Raw genomic sequence first — 19899 nt, forward strand, 5'->3', positions numbered from 1 at the left:
GTGGTATGTGCCTTTAGTCCTAGCTACTCCGGAGGCTGAGGCAGGAGGATCACTTGAGCCCAGAACTTTGAGGCCACTGTAAGCTATGATCATGCCACTGCACTCCAGCTCAGGCAACAGCGAGACCTGATCTCAACAAACAAAAGAAAATAAAAGAATGGTAGACAAGACAAGAGAACATGAACAGGTATGAGAGGAGCATAGAACAAGAATGAGTTTTATCAGGCATTTATTTTCATGTTGGTTGCACAGATAGTGTTCCTATCACTTGATCAGTTGACATGCTCAGCGAATCAGTGTTCTGATTATTCTTTTTACTAGTTAATTAAGATTAAACCTCAATTAATTAGAATATCCTCTCTACTTCTAATAGAAATCTACAGATGACAGAAGAGGTTGATGCTAGAAATTTAAGATGATCAAGAGTCAGCACAGATGTGGTCCAACCTCTCAAAAATCATATAGTCCTTTGGAGCTAAAACCTCCATAGAGATGTTCTATTTCTGCCCCTTGTTTTGCAGTGGTTGCACTGAACCTGAATCTGCTATTTCAGAACAGAGCTAGTACTCTGTTCTTCAAAGGCTTCTACTTCTCTGGCATATACCATGATTATTGATACTCATAAAAAGCTTCAAAGCACGCTGATGACAGAATGGCCAGAGAGACATTCCTCTGCTTTTCATTTAAGAGCAGGAAAGTTCACTGGCTGGTATATTTTAGAAGACACTTTACAATGGCAAAATAAAAGGATCGTCTACTTTATCAAAGTTTAATGTACTCGCGAGAACCAATAAATAATGGAATAGCAATAGTTTCCCATGGAGAGAACTGCAATTTCGATTCAGCATGAGAATAAATAATTACTATTGTAAACAAATCATTTTTTAAAGACATAGAATGATGTTCAACCAAACACACTTAGAGCTGAATTCTGAACCATATAAATGTTTCAGAGTGCTTATGATCAACAGTGAGTTCTAACGTAAAACTGAAGGATGTCAACAGGTAGAAATTAATGAAGATCACATAGATTTTAGCTGCTTTATTAATGCATGGTTCTTCAGAGTTAAAAAAAAAACACAATGAATTATATGGGTCATTTTCCATGATTTATGATTCATGTAATGGCTGCTGTAGTTGAACCTATTGACTTGGCTAGAATTTAGTATGATTGTAGCTTTGCAGCAGCATTAAAAGCAATTGCTCATGTCTTAGGAATGTTGTATTATAAAACAAGTGAACATATTTTTAGAACATAATGCTTCATTTCAATGTCACTTGAAAATCCAGCTTATAAAAACCACAAGGCTGGAAGTTGAAGGGAAATATCACGTTGAGTTTCTTAGAAAATTACAGGAGAGTAAAATACTATTATAATATGAATATTTTATTGACATTAATATACTTGCTCTTGTGACAAGTAATGTTTATTGGCATGGCCTCAATTCCTGCCAGCAAATTTCAAGCAAACATATAATTTACTCAGAATCTGGACCAACAGCACCTAAGACAGAAGCAAACAACTTTGTATCTATTAGACATACATTATATGAAATCATAGAAACTATACATTTTCCACTGTTTTGGGTAATTCTTTTAGTTAATTCACATCTTTCAGATAATTTAGAAAATTCTGTATTTTTTCATAGAAATTTCACAGGTTTAGAAGTTGAGAGACTTAGAATCTTGTGTCAGATCTGCTGCTATTTGAGTAAGTCACTTTACCTCCTTTGGCCTGCCTCAATCTTCTACAAACTGGAAATAATAAATTTATTCTTAGTTTCCTAAACTAGCTGTTCATCAGCATTGCCATATTTAAGGAATTTGTTAAGGATCCTGATTCTCAAATTATAATCAGTTTTGGGTAAGTCCTAGAGATCTACCTATTTTAAAATAAATAAATAAATAAATAAAAATAAAATTTAAAAAACCTCCCCAGGTGAGGATCCATAAAGAGATTTGTAAGTGAATAAGCTACATGATTTCAAAGCTACATTTTAGCTCTGTCATTCAGAAAATATATACTTGTTGATGAAGGTTACAATTCAAAGCACACTCGTTTTAGAATTGTAAAAGACTCCGGTTGCATTCTTATATACCAACAACAGTCAAGCTGAGATCCAAATCATGAACAAACTCCCATTCACAATTACCACAAAAAGAATAAAATACCTAGGAATACAGCTGACAGGGGAAGTGAAAGAGCTCTACAGGGAGAACTAGAAACCACTACGCAAAAAAATCAGAGATGACACAAACAAATGGAAAAACATTGTATGCTCATGGATGGGAAGAATCAATATCATGAAAGTGGCCACGCTGCCCAAAGCTATTTATAGATTCAATGCTATTCCCATTAAACTACCACTGACATTCTTCGCAGAACTACAAAAATCTATTTTAAAATTCATATGGAGCCAAATGAGCCTGAATAGCCAGGGCAGTCTAAAGTCAAGGCAGTCTTAAGCAAAAAGAACAAAGCCATTGGGAGCCCTAGGTGTTAGGCTCAAATGTCAGTTTTCTAGGAGCTGCTGCAAGGGTGGAATGGTCCATCTATCTCAGAACTTGGTGGACAGCTTTATAGTTTTTTGATACCTTTTCAAGATAGATACTTGAGTTACATTCCTGGGGCTTTTCTCTTGCAGGCATGATGGGCCTACCTCCTAGTGTGAGGCCTCTTATGGGTCCCCCAGTGGGGGATTTCCCCTGGAAGACAGACTCCAAAGGGCATATCCCTTCTGGGAATGCAGCCTCCTCCCCCTGGGATGCGAGGCCTTCTTTGACCCTTGGCCATAGAGTATGGAAGTAGCTCCGCAGAGATGTGGGCTCAATTCCTCAGGGCCACATTACCACAGACCTATTTGTTTGTTATGCTGCTCTTCACAAAGTCTCTCTAGATTGTCTGGTTTTCCTTTCAGAGCCCCCTCCCCAGAGAATGTGCCCATCAAGGCCCTAGACTCATCTTGGCCCTCCTAGCTTCCTGCCTATTTCCTGTAAGGCTGTACATAGTCCTTTTATTTCCCTGTGGCCTATGAAACTGGTTTATAATAAACTCTTAGAAGAATATATTAAAAAAAAAAGATGAAGGCATCATACTACCCATCCTCAAACTGTACTACAGGGCTACAGTAACCAAAACAGCATGGTACTGATACAAGAACAGATACATAGAGCAATGGAATAGAATAGAGAGCCCAGAAATAAGACCACTTACCTAGAACTATCTGATCTTTGACAAAAATGACAAAAATGCAATAAGGAAAAGGATACACTGTTTAATAAATGGTGCTAGGACAACTGGCTAGCCATATGCAGAAAACTGAAACTGGACCCCTCCCTTACAAAATATACAAAAATTAACTCATGATGGATTAAAGACTTATACAAAAAACCTCAAACTGTAAAAAACCTGGAAGATAATCTAGGCAATTACCATTCAGGACACAAGCATTGGCAAAGATTTCATGACAAACACCAAAAGCAATTGCAACAAAAGCAAAAATTGACAAATGGGATCTAAATAAACTAAAGAGCTTCTGCACAGCAAAAGAAACCATTGACAGAGTAAACAGACAACCTACAGACTGGGCAAAAATTTTTGTAAAGTATACATCTGACAAACGGCTAATATCTAGCATCTATAAATAACTTAAATTGATGAGAATAAAACAAACAATGCCATTAAAAAGTGGGCAAATGACATGAACAGACACTTCTCAAAAGAAGACATACATGCGACCAACAATCATGTGAAAAAAAAGCTCAACATCACTGATCACTAGAGAAATGCAAATCAAAACCACAATGAGATAGCACCTCACACCAAGCAGGATGGCTATTATTAAAAAGTCAAAAAATAATATGCTGGCAAGGTTGTGGAGAAAAAGGAATGCATATACACTGTCGGTGGGAGTGTAAATTATTTCAACCATTGTAGAAGACAGTGTGGCAATTTCCCAAAGACCTAAAGACAGAACTACCATTTGACTCAGCCTACTCATTACTGGGTATATACCCAAAAGAATATAAATCATTCTATTATGAAAACACATGTATGTTCATTGCAGCACTATTCACAATAGCAAAGATATGGAATAAACCCAAATGCCCACCAATGATAGAATGAATAAAGAAAATGTGATACATATACACCATGGAATACTATGCAGCCATGAAAAAGAATGAGAGCATGTCCTTTGCAGGGACATGGGTGGAGCTGGAGGCCGTTATCCTTAGCAAACTAATGCAGGAACAGAAAACCAAATACCACATGTTCTCACTCATAAGTGGGAACTACATGATGAGAACACACAGACCCATAGAGGGAAACAACACACACTAGAGCCTTTTGGAGGGTAGAGGGTGGGAGGAGAGAACGGATCAGGAAAATTAACTAATGGGTACTAGTTACCTGAAGAAATAATCTGTACAACAAACCCCCATGACACACATTTACCTGTGTAACATTTTGCACAAGTACCCTCTAACCTAAAAGTTAAAAAAAATACTCTCGTTGAGGGCCAGGTGTGGTGGCTTATGCTTGTAATTCCAGCACTTTGGGAGGCCACAGCAGGCAGATCATTTGAGGTCAGGAGTTCGAGACCAGCCTGGTCAACATGGTGAAACCAAGTCTCTACTAAAAATACAAAAAAGAAAAAAAAAATTAGCCAGGTATGGTAGCACATGCCTGTAGTCCCAGCTACTCAGGAGGCTGAGGCAGGAGAATCACTTGAACCTGGGAGGCAGAGGTAGCAGTGAGCCAAGATCCAAGATCACGCTACTGCACTCCAGCCTAAGTGACAGAGCAAGACTTTGTCTCAAAAAAAAAACAAAACAAAACAAAAAACTCTGGTTGCAATTAAATTAAGTTTAACCTTAAATTGATCTTAACATTGAAACTATGCAAAACAATGTCTTAAAAATATAAGGATTTTCTATGAAAATGTTCAGGATCATTATTATGAACACAAACATCACGATAGGTACATACATAGGCCAACGCAGATATGCTCGTGACATGAAAGATTTAATCCACATGTGAACTAAAGAAATTAAATCATGTTTCACATACTACTTATGGGACAGTCTCATTTTACAAGGAAAAATTTTATTTTAATGAGACATTATACTTTTTTTTTTTTTTTTGAGAGACAAGGTCTCACTGTTGCTCATGCTAGAGTACAGTGGAGTGATCCTAGCTCACTGCAGCCTCAACTTCTCAGGATTAAGTGATCCTCCCACCTCAGCCTCCTGAGTAGCTAGGACTATAAATGCAAACCACCAGGGCCAGCTAATTCTTTTTATTTTTTGTGAATTGGGGTCTGGGTACATTGCCCAGATTGGTCTCAAACTCCCAGGCTCAAGCGAGGCTCTCACCTCATCCTCCCAAAGTGCTGGGATTATAGGCCTGAACCACCGTGCCCAGCCTAAGACGTAAGATAATTAATGACCATGTGACCATGTAGTTTTTATTAAAGTGGCATTCCCATGTCTCCTGGTTCCCCTTTACCCAAACCCATACAAATTAACCACAAAACCTGTCTTCAGGTTTTTAAGCTGATTGATTTTCTGTGTGGCGTTATCTGCCACAACCTGATAGAATATTGGAAATTATTTAAGAAAGTAATTTGAGAATAACTAATAATAAACCCTTCTCACTGATGGCACTGACAGTAATTAGGCCACTGAGCCCATTGTGTCTTGAGACTAGTCCTAGTTGCATTATCAAGAGCAACTTTCTATTAACAACAGCCACGAAATATTCATTGAATTCTTCTAAAAGCAGCGTCATATCATTCACATATATTTTATAGGAAAGTTAAAAAATAACTTTCACTTCGTCAAAATAATTACCAATCTGCCAGGCTCGTGCCTGCCAACTCTGGTTCTTATTGGATTTTTAGATGTGACTCATGTATCCATAACTGTGAGTCCACATTAATGTTCTGCCAGAGCCTGGCATCAGCCTCTGCATAGACAATCACAAGCCAATAGACAGGGAATGGAAACAGCACTCTATTGATCTTGGCTTATTTATTCATAAACTAGGAAAGCAGTGGAACAGCTATGCTGGAAGCCTACTTTCTCTTCATGTAACACATTGGCCTAAGAGATCTATAGAGCTTTTTAAAAACAAAGAAGGCAGCAAGATTTAAAATAATAAAAGCAGTAAGTCTTACTTTTGTAATTTCCCTTGCTGATTTTCTTACAGTCCTCCCTAAAATGTTAATTCTATATTTTATAACATTTAGTTACAATTTTATTTATACTTGGTTCCTCTCTGAGTATTGTGTAAAGAGAATGGGTATTGTCTGAAATCAAAATTTATCAGAGAAGTGGCATCTTCAGAGTCTATCATGTTGGTGGTGGCAGTGTGACTGTGTGAGAAACCCTCAAGGGAAGGTGAAACTGAAGGAAAAGTGTCATATTTGGATGCTTTTCAGGAGATTCTCAATGCAGTGCGAAAACCTTGAAAATGCTGATTTGCTTTCTTTTAAAAAGAAAAAAAAATATTTATTTAGGCAATAGGTATTTTTAAAAGTGAGAGAAACTATCAGAGAACTGTAGCAGAAAAGCAAGTTAAAAATAAAGGAAACAGAAAAGGAACTGATAGAGCTGATTTGATACTAGAAAGATCACCCAGGAGGCAGCGTGGAGAATGGATTGGAGATGGATGAAAATTCAGCCAGAGGCTTTGTGACTAAGTTACATTTGCATGAAGTCAATGATAGTGGGGGTGGAAAGGATGGATTGGATTAGAGGGATTTTAAGGGGGTATCAGTCATGGCTACCTGGGGCAGGAGAAGGAGGAACAGGAGGAGGAAATTTTGGTGAGATGACCAGTTCATGTTAAAGCAAAGTTTGAACTGCCTACGGCAAATCCTTGTGAAAATATTTACTTAATGGGCAATTGTAGATGTGCTCAGATATCTCTGTCTCATATATACATAAGACAGATTGTGGTGTCATTAACGTAGGTAAATGGAGTGATTGACATATTTACCAAGAAAAAGATAAACTGTAAATGGTCTGCTAGAATTGACAACAGTAAATGTTGACAACAATAATTGGAGACCTTGGTAAATGATACAGCAATCTGATGCTTAGAGGAAAAATTGAATATCAGAGTTGAAGAGTAAATTATAAGTAAAGAATTGGAGACAACAAATTGAAGCCAAGTTTTTAGAAAATTTGTTGGAAAAAGGAGAGTGACAGAAAAGTAGGATCAACAGCGATTTGATTCAGAAACCTTGCATACATTTATAGACTGAAGGGAAAATCATAGAGAAGCTATGTTTGAAGAGAGAAGAGAAAAAGAATAAAATAGCAGGTGATATTGGAGATAAAAAAGAAATGGCATTCAAGCTCAGAAGCATACATGAAGCTTAGGCAGGAGGGTAGATGCCCCCCTGAGTGTGGGAGAGCTGAAAGACAAGAATGGAAAGGGATGCCAGGAAGTGATTTCGGAGATGAGAAGAGGGGCAGAAAGTCAATGCTATTACGCAAAGATCAAGATTTTTTAAAATAAATTTTTAACTTGTATTATTGAAATGATACATATTTATAGTAAAAATATTTTAATACAGAACATTTTAAAAGAAAAATACAACATTCTTGATATAAATAGAATTGCCCCTTGCCCTTGCCTCCTCTCGCAAGTGGGCCCACACTGGAATGTTTTATACTCTTTCATGCACTGGGAAAGTCACAAATATCACTAATATGCTTTAGGTTTCAACTCAGTCATTTCTATCTTCCTTTTATCCTGAACTGTTTATGCTAACTCCCCAATGTTTGTCAAATAGTCATCATCCACATCACCAAATTTTTTCATATTTTCCAAACATTTCCCCTAAATATTTTCTTTCACAGACTTGAGTTACATTGAAAGCAAGAGCCACATTTCACTCATCTTCAGAATTCCACAACACAAATTCAGAGCTTTAGACATTGTAGACCAGCACCGTGAAACAGAACCTTTTGTGATGATGGAAATGCTTCTCTATGCTATCCAGTACAGCAGCTACTAGCTACTGTGGTTATCACCCATTTGAAAGGTGAAACTCAAGAACTGAACTCTTAATTAAAATTAAAATGTGGACTGGACCTACTGTATTGAACAGTGCAGTTGTACAGAATTAGTATAGTGGTTCAAAGAATTATTTTTTAGTTGGCTTTTTGGATGGTTGTATTTTTATTCCTTTTTAAAATATGTATTTGTTTTTCAAGGCTTATTGTAAATTAGAAGGAGCAAATTGGAGGAGAAATGACAAAAGAAACAGAAAAATGTTAAATCAGACAAAGGAATTAAAAAAAACTCAGTCTTAATTAGAAGATGGTCAAACAAATCTCTTAACTGATGTTCCCAATGATGGTTTCAAGTTATCTAAGGAATGGGTGAGTACCAGGAAATTTGTGTAATTTCGATCAAATTTAATTTTTACAGTAATGCCAAGAAACATATCATTGTCCCTCTATCACAGACTAAAACAAACAAAAAAACAAAAACAAATAAAACCCTTGAGATTCAGAACTATTTTAACAACTTTCCCAAAAGCTGCTAAAAGGTAAAACTGGAATCCTGACCCACCAATGCCAAAGCCTATTTTTGCTCTCAGTATGATGCTCAAATTATATTCATCACACCATACTCTAAACACACACACACACTCACACACAATGTTTTAGAACAAACTTCTATAAAATATTTAAAATATAAGCACATCCTTCTAGTGAGTAAAGGGATAAATTCATAACTCATTAGAAAATAATTATCTTCCAAGTGACTTATGGCCTAATGATTCTGGACAGACAAGATACCATTTTTATTTTCATAAGTCAATACAGCTATCGTAAATTTTAAAACTCTAAAAATGTTCTTATATGGCATGCATTACATTGTTTAAATATATTATTTCCCCAAATAAATTTGCTACATTTTCTTTTCTAGGAGAAAATGAAATCGGTGAATTGCAAAGATATTAAGAAAATTTTTTCATTACCTCCAAAGAATAAAATTATAAAACTTATTCTTACCTTTTTGTTTCCTGTAAATGTGTGGTATATTCCCCTTGTCCCTCGTGACAAACTTCTCTATGATTTCTTCAATGATTAAGGCCCCAAATGATACATTAAAAATATATACATTTGTTTTATATTTTCAAAGTATTCTTAATCTTCAATTAAGAACTACACTGAAACTCTGTTGACAATGTCAATATGAAGACTGAAAGAGATGTGATGGTTTTAAGACCGGTGCCTATGGTCAAAAGAATATACTTACTGCTTCCAAATGTCTATAAATAAATTATGGTTTCTTAAAGGCCCATGAAATGAAACTTTATTTGTTGTCATTAGTTATCTAATTTCTTAATTTCTTTGTTAGGAATGGAATCCATTTAATGATTTAAATATTTTTCAAACATCTTACAACATATTTTTATACTAGAATTCTTATTTGTTTTCAAATGCCTTTCTCATTCTTTTTACTTTCATTTCATGTTTTCCTTCTGAATTATAATTGTGCATTCTATTCTGGATGAAATACTCATATTTCTCTAAAATATGTCTGGTAAACAAAACCATGTAAGAGTGTACATAAGAGGGAACCTCAGATCTCTTTCATCTGTGATTTTTAAAGTTATCCTTGGCTTTACTAAACCATGGGTTGCTATGGCTGTTGTCATCGCAGTTAAATATAGACTCTAATTTAGATAATCATAGGATAAAACCCAAAGTGACATACTGTTTCAAATAAAACACTGATACCCCTTCATATACACAATGATGGGAGAGACATACTGTATTTAACATTCAACCAGTTGTCTGGGTATTGAACTCTGTTATTTCGGTAGTTAGTATAAACATAACCAGAGAGAAGCAAATCAGAAGGAAAACAACAAAAATTTCTGCATTTTTGTGTTTCCTGAAGCAAAAAGGCCTTATTAGGAAAAAACAAAACACTTCCACTAAATGCACCAACATATTCAGGAACGTGTATTGTGGCCTCTATCTGAGAGAATCACGTTGTTGGATTTACCATCTTTTATCCCAGCCCAACAGGTTTGATTCAATTCACATTTATTGAATGTTGTCTTTAGATAAAAGGTGTGTGTAAATGATTCATTATAATAAGGTGTTCTATACACTACTATAGGCCTCATTCTTTCTTCAGTGATAAAGAATAAAAAAAATATATAGTGAGAGAATCCAAAACACCATGGTCTTAAAGCAATCTTTTTCAGATGGAAAAACCTCTAAGTGACTGCCCACACCACCTGGTAACTCCATACCGACAGACAACACAATAATTAGGAGTAAACAAGTCATATAAAACTACAGTTTACATAGGCTTTATCTTTGCAATTATATTAGGCAGCATTTTTACAGTAGGTGTTAACTAAAAGACTGGAAAAGTAAGGTGTTGTGTATAATCCCAAATAACTGACCAAAGGCGAAATCTAACCTTTATCTTTTCACAAAACAGCTTTCTGGCCCACTAGGTATTGAGCCTCTAGGTAATCTTAAACTGAGTCATTACCATCTCCTATTCACCACGTGCTCTTAATTAAGCCTGAGGAATACACAGGTGTGAATTCAAAGCAACTCAACTGACGGTATTCGGTACCCAACTATAGACTGTAGGAGCACTAAAATATAAACGAATAGTGGATGGTGTATGTCCCCTGTGCAGAACCCCCTTACCTGCTTGTGCATTTCTCTTCCAGCTGCTTTGAGATTTGACTGTTAGCGTCCAGCAGCTAGTCCCCTCTTCCTTGAAAGGCTGCCCTTTAATGAATATTGACTGGCACAGGGGTACCAAAGACTGCCTCCTTGCTTTTGGATGGACTAATCCCTTGATGGACTAACCCCGTGACAGACTAACCCCGTGGTGCAACTTGTGCTCCTAAGTGTCTCCATGCAATCAGAGTTAAGAGAGTCTCCAGCTGAGACTACACTCTCGATCAGCATTTTTTCTTAGCCCTTTCCTGTTTTTCTCACCTCTGTTGATCTGAGATCACGTTCCAAATAAATCACGTTTACTAAATCCTATTTTCTATGTATTTGAGTCAGTTTCCTTATCTTTAAAATGGAAATAATATCCCGTACTCCAGTGTATAGTGGCAGTGTTTTATTTAGAAAATGGAAGAGTTGAAAAAAATGTTATTTCTCTTGTCCACTCCTTAACTCTGAGCTTTCTAACAGAAAAAAGGAAAATATTTCTAAACAAATCTACCAATGACTCAGAATTCTTTTTCCTTTCCTTTTTTGTTCCCAGATTGAAATCAAGGAAGAGTTTTTTGTTTTTTTTTTAAACGTGAATTAATCTTGATAACGTAGTTACTAGTGTTTTAAACAGTTTTACTCAAAACACTTTTGCTCTGAATTGGAGCATTCCATGGCTGTCATTTGTGTTTAGACTGAACAATCCATAAATGTCAGTTTTAGTCATCATTCTGTGTACAATTGTTCAACTGAACTAGTAACATTTTCTCGGTGGAAATTTACCTCATGCTTTAATGACAATTTCTTTCTCTCGCTCCCTGTTTGTTTTTGTGGGTTTTTTTTGTTTGTTTGTTTGTTTTTTTTCCTTTGAGACTGGGTTTCCCTCTTGTCGCCCAGGCCAGAGTGCAATGGCCCAATCTCAGCTAATTACAACCTCCGCTTCCCGAGTTCAAGCGATTCTCCAGCCTCAGCCTCCTGAATAGCTGGGATTACAGGCGTGGGCAACCACAGCCAGCTAATTTTTAAATTTTTAGTAGAGAGGGGGTTTCACCACATTGGCCAGGCTGGACTCAAACTCCAGACCTCAGGTGATCCACCTGCCTTGGCCTCCCAAAGTGCAGGTATTACAGGCGCAAGCCACCGTGTCTGGCCTTCTTTTCTTTCTCTTTTTTTTTTTTTTTTTTTCTTTTTTTAAAATGGGATCGCACCCTGTCACCCAGGCTGGAGTGCAGTGGTACAATCACAGTTTACTGCAGCCTTGACTTCCTGGGCTCGAGTGATCCTCCCACTTTTGCCTCTTGAAGTGCCCAGATTATAGAAACATGATCCATTGTGCCTGGCTAACAATTTCTTAAATAAATCTAAAGAGAACTTGCACATGATATTTGAATTTAGTACTTGGATATTAACCATACTTTAATGTATAAGTGCATAACTGAAGTTAAATTTTGACAATGGCAAAAAAAATCAAAGATTAAAACTATATTGAACTAATGAAACAGAGTAACTAGGAGAAAATAAAAAACACCAACCAATCAACAAACAAACAAAAACATTACCTGGAAAGCTACTGTGGACGATAGAAGCTGTTATTGATATTGTGGAATAATCAGATATAATGTTAGGCATTCTTCATAAAATTTCTGGCTATTTTTATTTATTTATATTTTTTAAACTTATGATTTTTAAAAATAATTTCAACTTTAATTTTAAATTCAGGGTGTACATGTGCAGGTTTCTTACCTGAGTATATTGCCTGATGCTGAGTTTTGAGGTATGATTGATCCTGTCATCACAGTACTGAGCATACTACTTAATAGTTTTTCAGCCCTTATCCCCCTCACTCTCTCCCTGCTCTAGTAATCCACAGTTTCTGTTGTTGCCATCTTTATGTCCATGAGTACCCAATGTTTATCTCCCACTTATAAATGAGAACATGTGGTACTTGGTTTTCTGTTCCTGTGTTAATTTGTTTAGGATAATGCCCTCTAGCTGCATCCATGTTGCTGCAAAGGATATGATTTCATTCTTTTTTGTGGATGTGTCGTATTCTATAGTGTGTATATATCACATTTTATTTATCCAGTCCACCATTGGTGGGCACCAAGGTTGATTCCATGTCTTTGCTATTGTGAATAGTACTGCTTTTAATGTGTGCATGCATCTTTTGGGTAGAAAAATTTATTTTCTTTTGGATATATACCCAGTAATGGGATTGCTGGCTCAAATGCTACATCTGGTTTGAGTTATTTGAAAAATCTCCAAACTGCTTTCCACAGTGGCTAAACTAAATTACATTCCCTCCAACAGTGTATAAGTGTTATCTTTTCTTCACAATCTCACCAGTATCTATTTTTTTGACTTTTCAGTAATAGCCATTCTGACTGGTGTGATATGGTATTTCATTGTGGTTTTGATTTGCATTTCTCTGATAATGTTGAGCATTTTTTCAAATGTTTGTTGGCTGCTTGTATGTCTTTTGAGAAGTGTCTGTTCATGTTTTTTGTCCATTTTTAAATGGAGTTGTTTGTTTTTTGCTTGTGCAATTGTTTAAGTTCCTTACTGATTCTGGATATTAGACTTTTGTAGGATTTGTATTTGCTAATATCTTATTCCATTCTGTAAGTTGTCTGTTTACTCTGTTGATAGTTTCTTTTGCTGTGCAGAAGCTCTTTAGTTTAATTAGATCCCACTTGTCAATTTTTTTTTTGTTGATGTCATTGCTTTTGAGGACTTAGTCATAAATTCTTTCCCAAGACCAGTGTCCAGAATGGTGTTTCCTAGGTTTTCTTCTAGGATTCTTATAGTTTGAGGTCTTACATTGAAATCTTCAATCCATCCAGTTAATTTATATATCTAGTGAAAAATAGGGGTCTAGTTTCATTCTTCTGCATATGGGTAGCCAGCTATCCCAGCACCATTTATTGATCAGGACTTCTTTTCCAAATTGCTTGTTTTTGTCGACTTTCTTGAAGATCACATGGCTGCAGGTGTGCAGCATTATTTCTGAGTGCTCTATTCAGTTCCATTGGTCTCCGTGTCTGTTTTTGTACCAGTACTTGCTGTTTTGGTTACTATGGCTTTATAGTATACTTTGGTAATGTACTGTATCTGGCTTTGCTCTTTTTGTTTAGGACTGCTTTGGCTATTTGGGCTCTTTTTTGGTTCCATATGAATTTTAGAATAGTTTTTTCTAGTTCCATGAAAAATGAAATTGATAGCTTGATAGGAATAGCATTGACTGTAGATTGCTTTGGGCAGTATATCTTGGCATTTTTTAATGGACATTACAAATATGTCCCTTTGGGTCTCCTAGATCTGTCTTATATAGACTTATCTAACCCAAAAGCTATATTTATACTTCTCATCTGCTTAGTATAAAGATCTTCATTTAGACACATATTAATGTCATAATTTATTAAAGTTGAAATCTTAAGAAATGAATAAATTTTCTGTATCTTATATCAAACCATTATTGAATATGTTTTAATCATTATTCAATATTCTCCCTAAAAGCATAATTTCCTCTCAGATACTATTACCCAGAAAATACTTTATTCTCCTAATGAACTAATACGTTCCCTTTTATTAAAAAAAAATACTATATAACCCATCATACCCAAAAAGCAGTAAGATAAAGGAAAAAATATATTGATTTTATAGTGAGACTCATTTTTCTATTTTTATAGCAATGTGACCTCCCTGAATCTCAGTTCCCTCAAAATTTAACTGGGTAAACTCCATTAGGTTTCAAGGTCTGTGAATAATCCTCTGTGGCTCCTGGCTCCACCCTCTGGGCCTGAAGTTCTGAAAGGGACAAAGAGAGGATGGATACAAAATAAAAGAAGGCTGTTGAAGTCCCCAAATTTTACAGGTAGAAAATAGGCTGATACGACCACATGGTAATGTAAATTGCTTCAGCCACTGTGGAAAGCAATTTGGCGATTTTTCACAGAACTGTAAACAGACCTATCACTTGACTTAGCAGTTCCATTACTGGGTATATATCCAAAAGAAAATAAATTGTTCTGCCAAAAAGGCTCCTGCACCCAGATGTTCGTTACTGGACTATTCACTCAAAGACATGGAATCAACCTAAGTGCCTATCAGCAATGGATTGGATAAAGAAAATGTGGTACATATATACCAGAGAAGAAAAAGGAAAAATGACTCAAAGACTGGTGTCTTAGGTCCAGAATGCACACAACAGATACTTAACAAAAAAATATAAGAATGATAAGCACATGAAAGATGTTCCATATTACTTGTCACTAGGGAAATGCAAATTAAAACCACAGTGCTATGCGTCTAGATAACTACCAAAAAGGCTATAAACAAAAAGTCATATAACAAGGGTTGATAAAAATACTAAGAAATTTGAACTCTCATACACCGTTTGTGTGAACATAAAATGAAACTTTGAAAACAGTGTATAAGTTTCTAATACATTTAAACCTACATTTACCATACAACCACAGTTCCACTCCTAGATATTTACCCAAGAGATATAAAACCTATGTTCCCCCTCAGAGATTTGTACTCAATGATATTCAAAGTAGTTGTATTCATAATGGCCAAAAACTGGACAATTACGTAATGGCCAAAAAAAGGTCTATCAGCTGAAATGCAAAAACAAAGTTGGTATATCCATTAAAAATATTACTCAGCAACACAAAAGAATGAAATACTAACAAAACAACATGGGTGAATCTCTAAATTATTAAATAAGAAGCCATACATAAAGAAATATGTGCTCGGCCGGGCGCGGTGGCTCAAGCCTGTAATCCCAGCACTTTGGAAGGCCGAGACGGGCGGATCACGAGGTCAGGAGATCAAGACCACCCTGGCTAACACGGTGAAACCCCATCTCTACTAAAAAATAGAAAAAACTAGCCGGGCGAAGTGGCGGGCGCCTGTAGTCCCAGCTACTCGGGAGGCTGAGGCAGGAGAATGGCGTGAACCCGGGAGGCGGAGCTTGCAGTGAGCTGAGATCCGGCCACTGCACTCCAGCCTGGGCGACAGAGCAAGACTCCGTCTCAAAAAAAAAAAAAAAAAAAAAAAAAAAAAAAGAAATATGTGCTCTAGGAATCAATTTTATGAATTCTAGAAAAGATAAACCTATTATAAGACACAGAAATCAGTGTTTGTCAGAGGAAAGGGGTTGAGGCCAGGAAATGAAAGGCAAAGGACTATATGGAGTCAGAGAAATGTTTTGTAATTCAAGCGTGTCCAATCTTTTGGTTTCCCTGGGCCACATCGGAAGAAGAAAAATTGTCTTGGGCCACACATAACATACATAACACTAATGATAGTTGATGAACTAAAAAAAAAAAAATCGCAAAAAAAAAAAATCTCATAATGTTATGAATTTGTGTAGGGCCTCATTCAAAGCCATCCTGGGCTGGGGGTTGGACAAGCTTGTTTCACATCATGATTGTGGTGGTGTTTATATGACTGTGTTTGTTTGTTCTAACTCATGAAGTTGTAATTCTTAAAACTGGTGAATATTGTTGTATATAAATCATACTTCCATGATTAAAAAATCAGGTTAACCACGAAGAAATTAGTGCAATTATTGAGATAGTAACATTCTCACTAGATTGTATTCTTATTTGCTTTCTTAGAGGGAGGAAAGAAATGAATTGTAGCTAGAACACTCAGAATTGCCCCCCAAAATCTGGATAGGCCTGTAGTAGTATCTTCCTCACTTGACTATTATTGGTTTAGTGTTTCCTCTATTGAAAGTGAGGTGGTGGAAAAGGTGAATGTACAATTGAGGAAGAGAGACCAATCAGAGTTATTGTGATAGTTAAATGAGAGATTAGGAGGATCTTATTCAGGATAATAATAGTTTGAATGGGAAAATGTGTTTTGATTCAAAAAATATATTAATGTTTTTCATGATTATGAGCTTGCTTTCCTATGCAGGCATTCACCCTTGGCATATATCCTGCAAAGTCATTCTTTTTTGAGTCATATGGCGCAAATGACATATTTTAAGACACTTATAATAGTTACATTAAATTTTAAAATGGGCTTTGAGTCAGAGTGACACAAAAAGCCAATATCACCAGCAGTCAGTGAAAATTAACATATTGCTGACACTTGGTCCTGTATTATTCTATTTCTGTTCCACTCGCTTTGTCAAAAAAAATTAAGAATAAGATTTTTTGTAGAGTGGTAGAACTCACATTTTTCGGGGCAAAATGACATATAATCAACTTTTACATTTATTTCTCTTCACCAGAGCAAGTAACAGTGATCCAAACTGGGAAATCAGTTTGAAATGAAAGGAAACTTTAAGAAGGGTTTTAATAAAAGACTTCCAGGAAAAAATCCAAACAGTTAAACAGAAGTATTCAAAAAATATGATCTCTTCAACGTCATTACAGGGGTGGCTTTACAGATTTCCAATGCCCAAAAGTCTACCAAGATTTACTCTGTTCCAATTCAAATAACATTTATTCTTCATCAAAGAGAAACATAAAATGCTGAGTAAATTTGTGGGCAATCTGTTTCCTATTCTGAAAGAAAAGTAAATATTTGTAGCATTTATAAATCTTGCTATAGAATCCTGTAACTGAAAAAAAAAAAAAAAAAAAGACTCTGAATGGCATCTTTTTCTAACTGCATAAACAGCTGGCTCTTGGATGGATGTTTGGCTGAAATATTTTACCATCCTGGACACCAAGCTTACTTTAAATGATTCAAGGAATTTGCAGAACGTGGAGATAACATCTGTTACCAAGGTATGTGGAACACATCTACTCCAATTGCTCTTCCAATAAGGGAATCATGCACGTTTTTTAGATCAGCAGAAAAACACAATTTTGAAAATTGGATGACATGATCTTTTGCCTGAGAATAATTGATTAGACCAATGAACTAATTGTTGACTTATAGTTGTCTGAAAAACTGAGTTAGTGACTTAGCAAATAGAGTTTCTGAATATCAGAAATAAAGTAGGAAATACTTTTAAAGTCAAATTTAGTTGAAAATTTTTACTTTCTGATATTTTTAACACTATATAATATTTATTCTAGTAATCTAGGATAAATGTGATTTGGGACTAAGTACATACAGTATAATGGATATTGTGCATCCCACCACTAATTTATTTATTTAATCTTCTTCAAGTCTCACATGGAGATTTAATGAGATTTAAACTCATGTTGCAATTTACTTCATGCAATTCTTGCCTTTTGTTTTCTTGGGGTTTTTTTTGTTTTTTTTTTTTCAAAACTTTCCGCCTTAGAATAGCAGTGCAGGGGCTTCCATTCCTGCCCACTCTATCCCCATCGATTCCTGAATGTGTTTTGGTTCCTCAAACATGGCTCTCAGCTTTCCATTCAACAACTCTACCTGACAGATATTCAAGTGCTTTAACCAAGTTCGGAGTGGAGAGAAAACTGAGTTATGTAAAAGCAAGACTTGAGATAGAGGACATGAGAGTCACTCATGGCAATAACAGAGGGAAAAGAGAAGAAAACAGGAGAGATGAAGGAGATTATGGAGAAATAATTTGAGAGGATCTAGATGAGCCTGGGAATGTTACAATCAAACTTGCAGTTTAGAAAGATCATTTTGGCAGCTACGTGAAGAAAGGTTTGAATTAAGAAAGCCTAAAAGGAAGAAAAAGAGGACTTTATAGTAATGATTTATGTATGATATTTGACAATAGCAATAAGGAAAACTAAAAAAATTCAGAGGCATTTGTGAGTCAATAGTTCTTGTCATTATTTAGAATAGTGATTACATTATTATAATTGTATATATAGACAAAATTTCCTGGCTATTAGAAGGAAAACTTAATGACATTGTTATTTCCTTTGCCCAAATAATTCCCAAAGGATTCGAGAACTGATTTCTAAAAAAAAAAAAGAAAAAAATTGAAAGAAATTCAGAAAAATATGCTTAAATTTGTGCATATGTTAAATTTGTGTGTATGAGAATCCAAACTTCAATCTTTTCTTAATTACTAAAAATCATTTTTTAAAACATCCATTTCTTGACAAGGAAATTAGACATGATTTATGTACATTTTCTTCAGTTGGGTCTAATATGCTGTTAAACCTATCCACTGTTTTTTTGGAGACTTTTTGCTCTGTCATCTAGGCTGGAATGCAGTGGTGTGATCACAGCTCACTGCAGCCTCAACTTCATGGGCTCAACTAATCCTCCCATCCCAGCCTCCCCAGTAGCTGGGACTACAGGTGTGCACCACCATACCCAGTTAATTTTTTTATTTTATGCCAAAACTGGGTCTCACTCTCTTGCCCAGGCTGTTCACTGATTTCTTAATTTCAGTCATTTTATACTTTTTTTAAGTCTAGAATTTCCATTTGGTTCTTTTATAATGGTATCAAACTCTTTGCCAAAAAGTTCAATATTGACTTTAATTACTTGAACAAAAAATTATTTTACAAATTCATTTATTATATTTCTAATATTTGCACCAACTGAATCTTTGACTAATCTGCTTCTGTGCACTATTTTTTTTTCAATTATCTTTAATCCAATTCTTTTATCTTTTCTTTAGACATACTATTTATTTTTGACTGAGAATAAGAAATTGTATTCCACACATGGAAACCAAGTAAAAGCAGGGAAAGAAGAAATATTTTCAAACACATAAAAGGAAAAATATACAGCAAATTCAGATTTATCTTATTACACTTAGTCACTATTTTACAACATTTACACAGGTCAGGTTTTAGATGGCTTCCATGAGTTCACAGACTCACTAGAAAGCCCACAAAGACTTCTGAAACTCAGGGCCAGCGGGAAGATAAGGTGAGTAGAGACCAAGAAGAGACTCCCTCACAGGTGAAAAGTATTGGACAGTTGCAGTCCAGGATCAAAGAAGCTGCAAGTTTGTTATTAGAGAGGGCCATCAAAAAGTTCAAGTCTAAAAGTAGACTACTGTTATCACTAGGAAAAATTGGAAAGCGTTTGTAGGTAGAGGTTAAAGAGGTTGAAAAATTGCTGATGGCAAGGGCAACTAGAAAGTTCAAGTCCCAATAGCTTCACAAATTACCCCCATGGAGTTAAGTCCAGCAATCAAGGAACAGAATCAAGAATTACAAGGTACTATCCCTTTCATATGTGTATTTCAATTCAGATCATTTATCATGTACTAATTGAGTCATCAGTATTTCTCACCTTGACCATAGC

This window comes from Theropithecus gelada, chromosome 3, assembly GCF_003255815.1.
Source record: "Theropithecus gelada isolate Dixy chromosome 3, Tgel_1.0, whole genome shotgun sequence".
In the NCBI taxonomy this organism is placed as follows: Eukaryota; Metazoa; Chordata; class Mammalia; order Primates; family Cercopithecidae; genus Theropithecus; species Theropithecus gelada.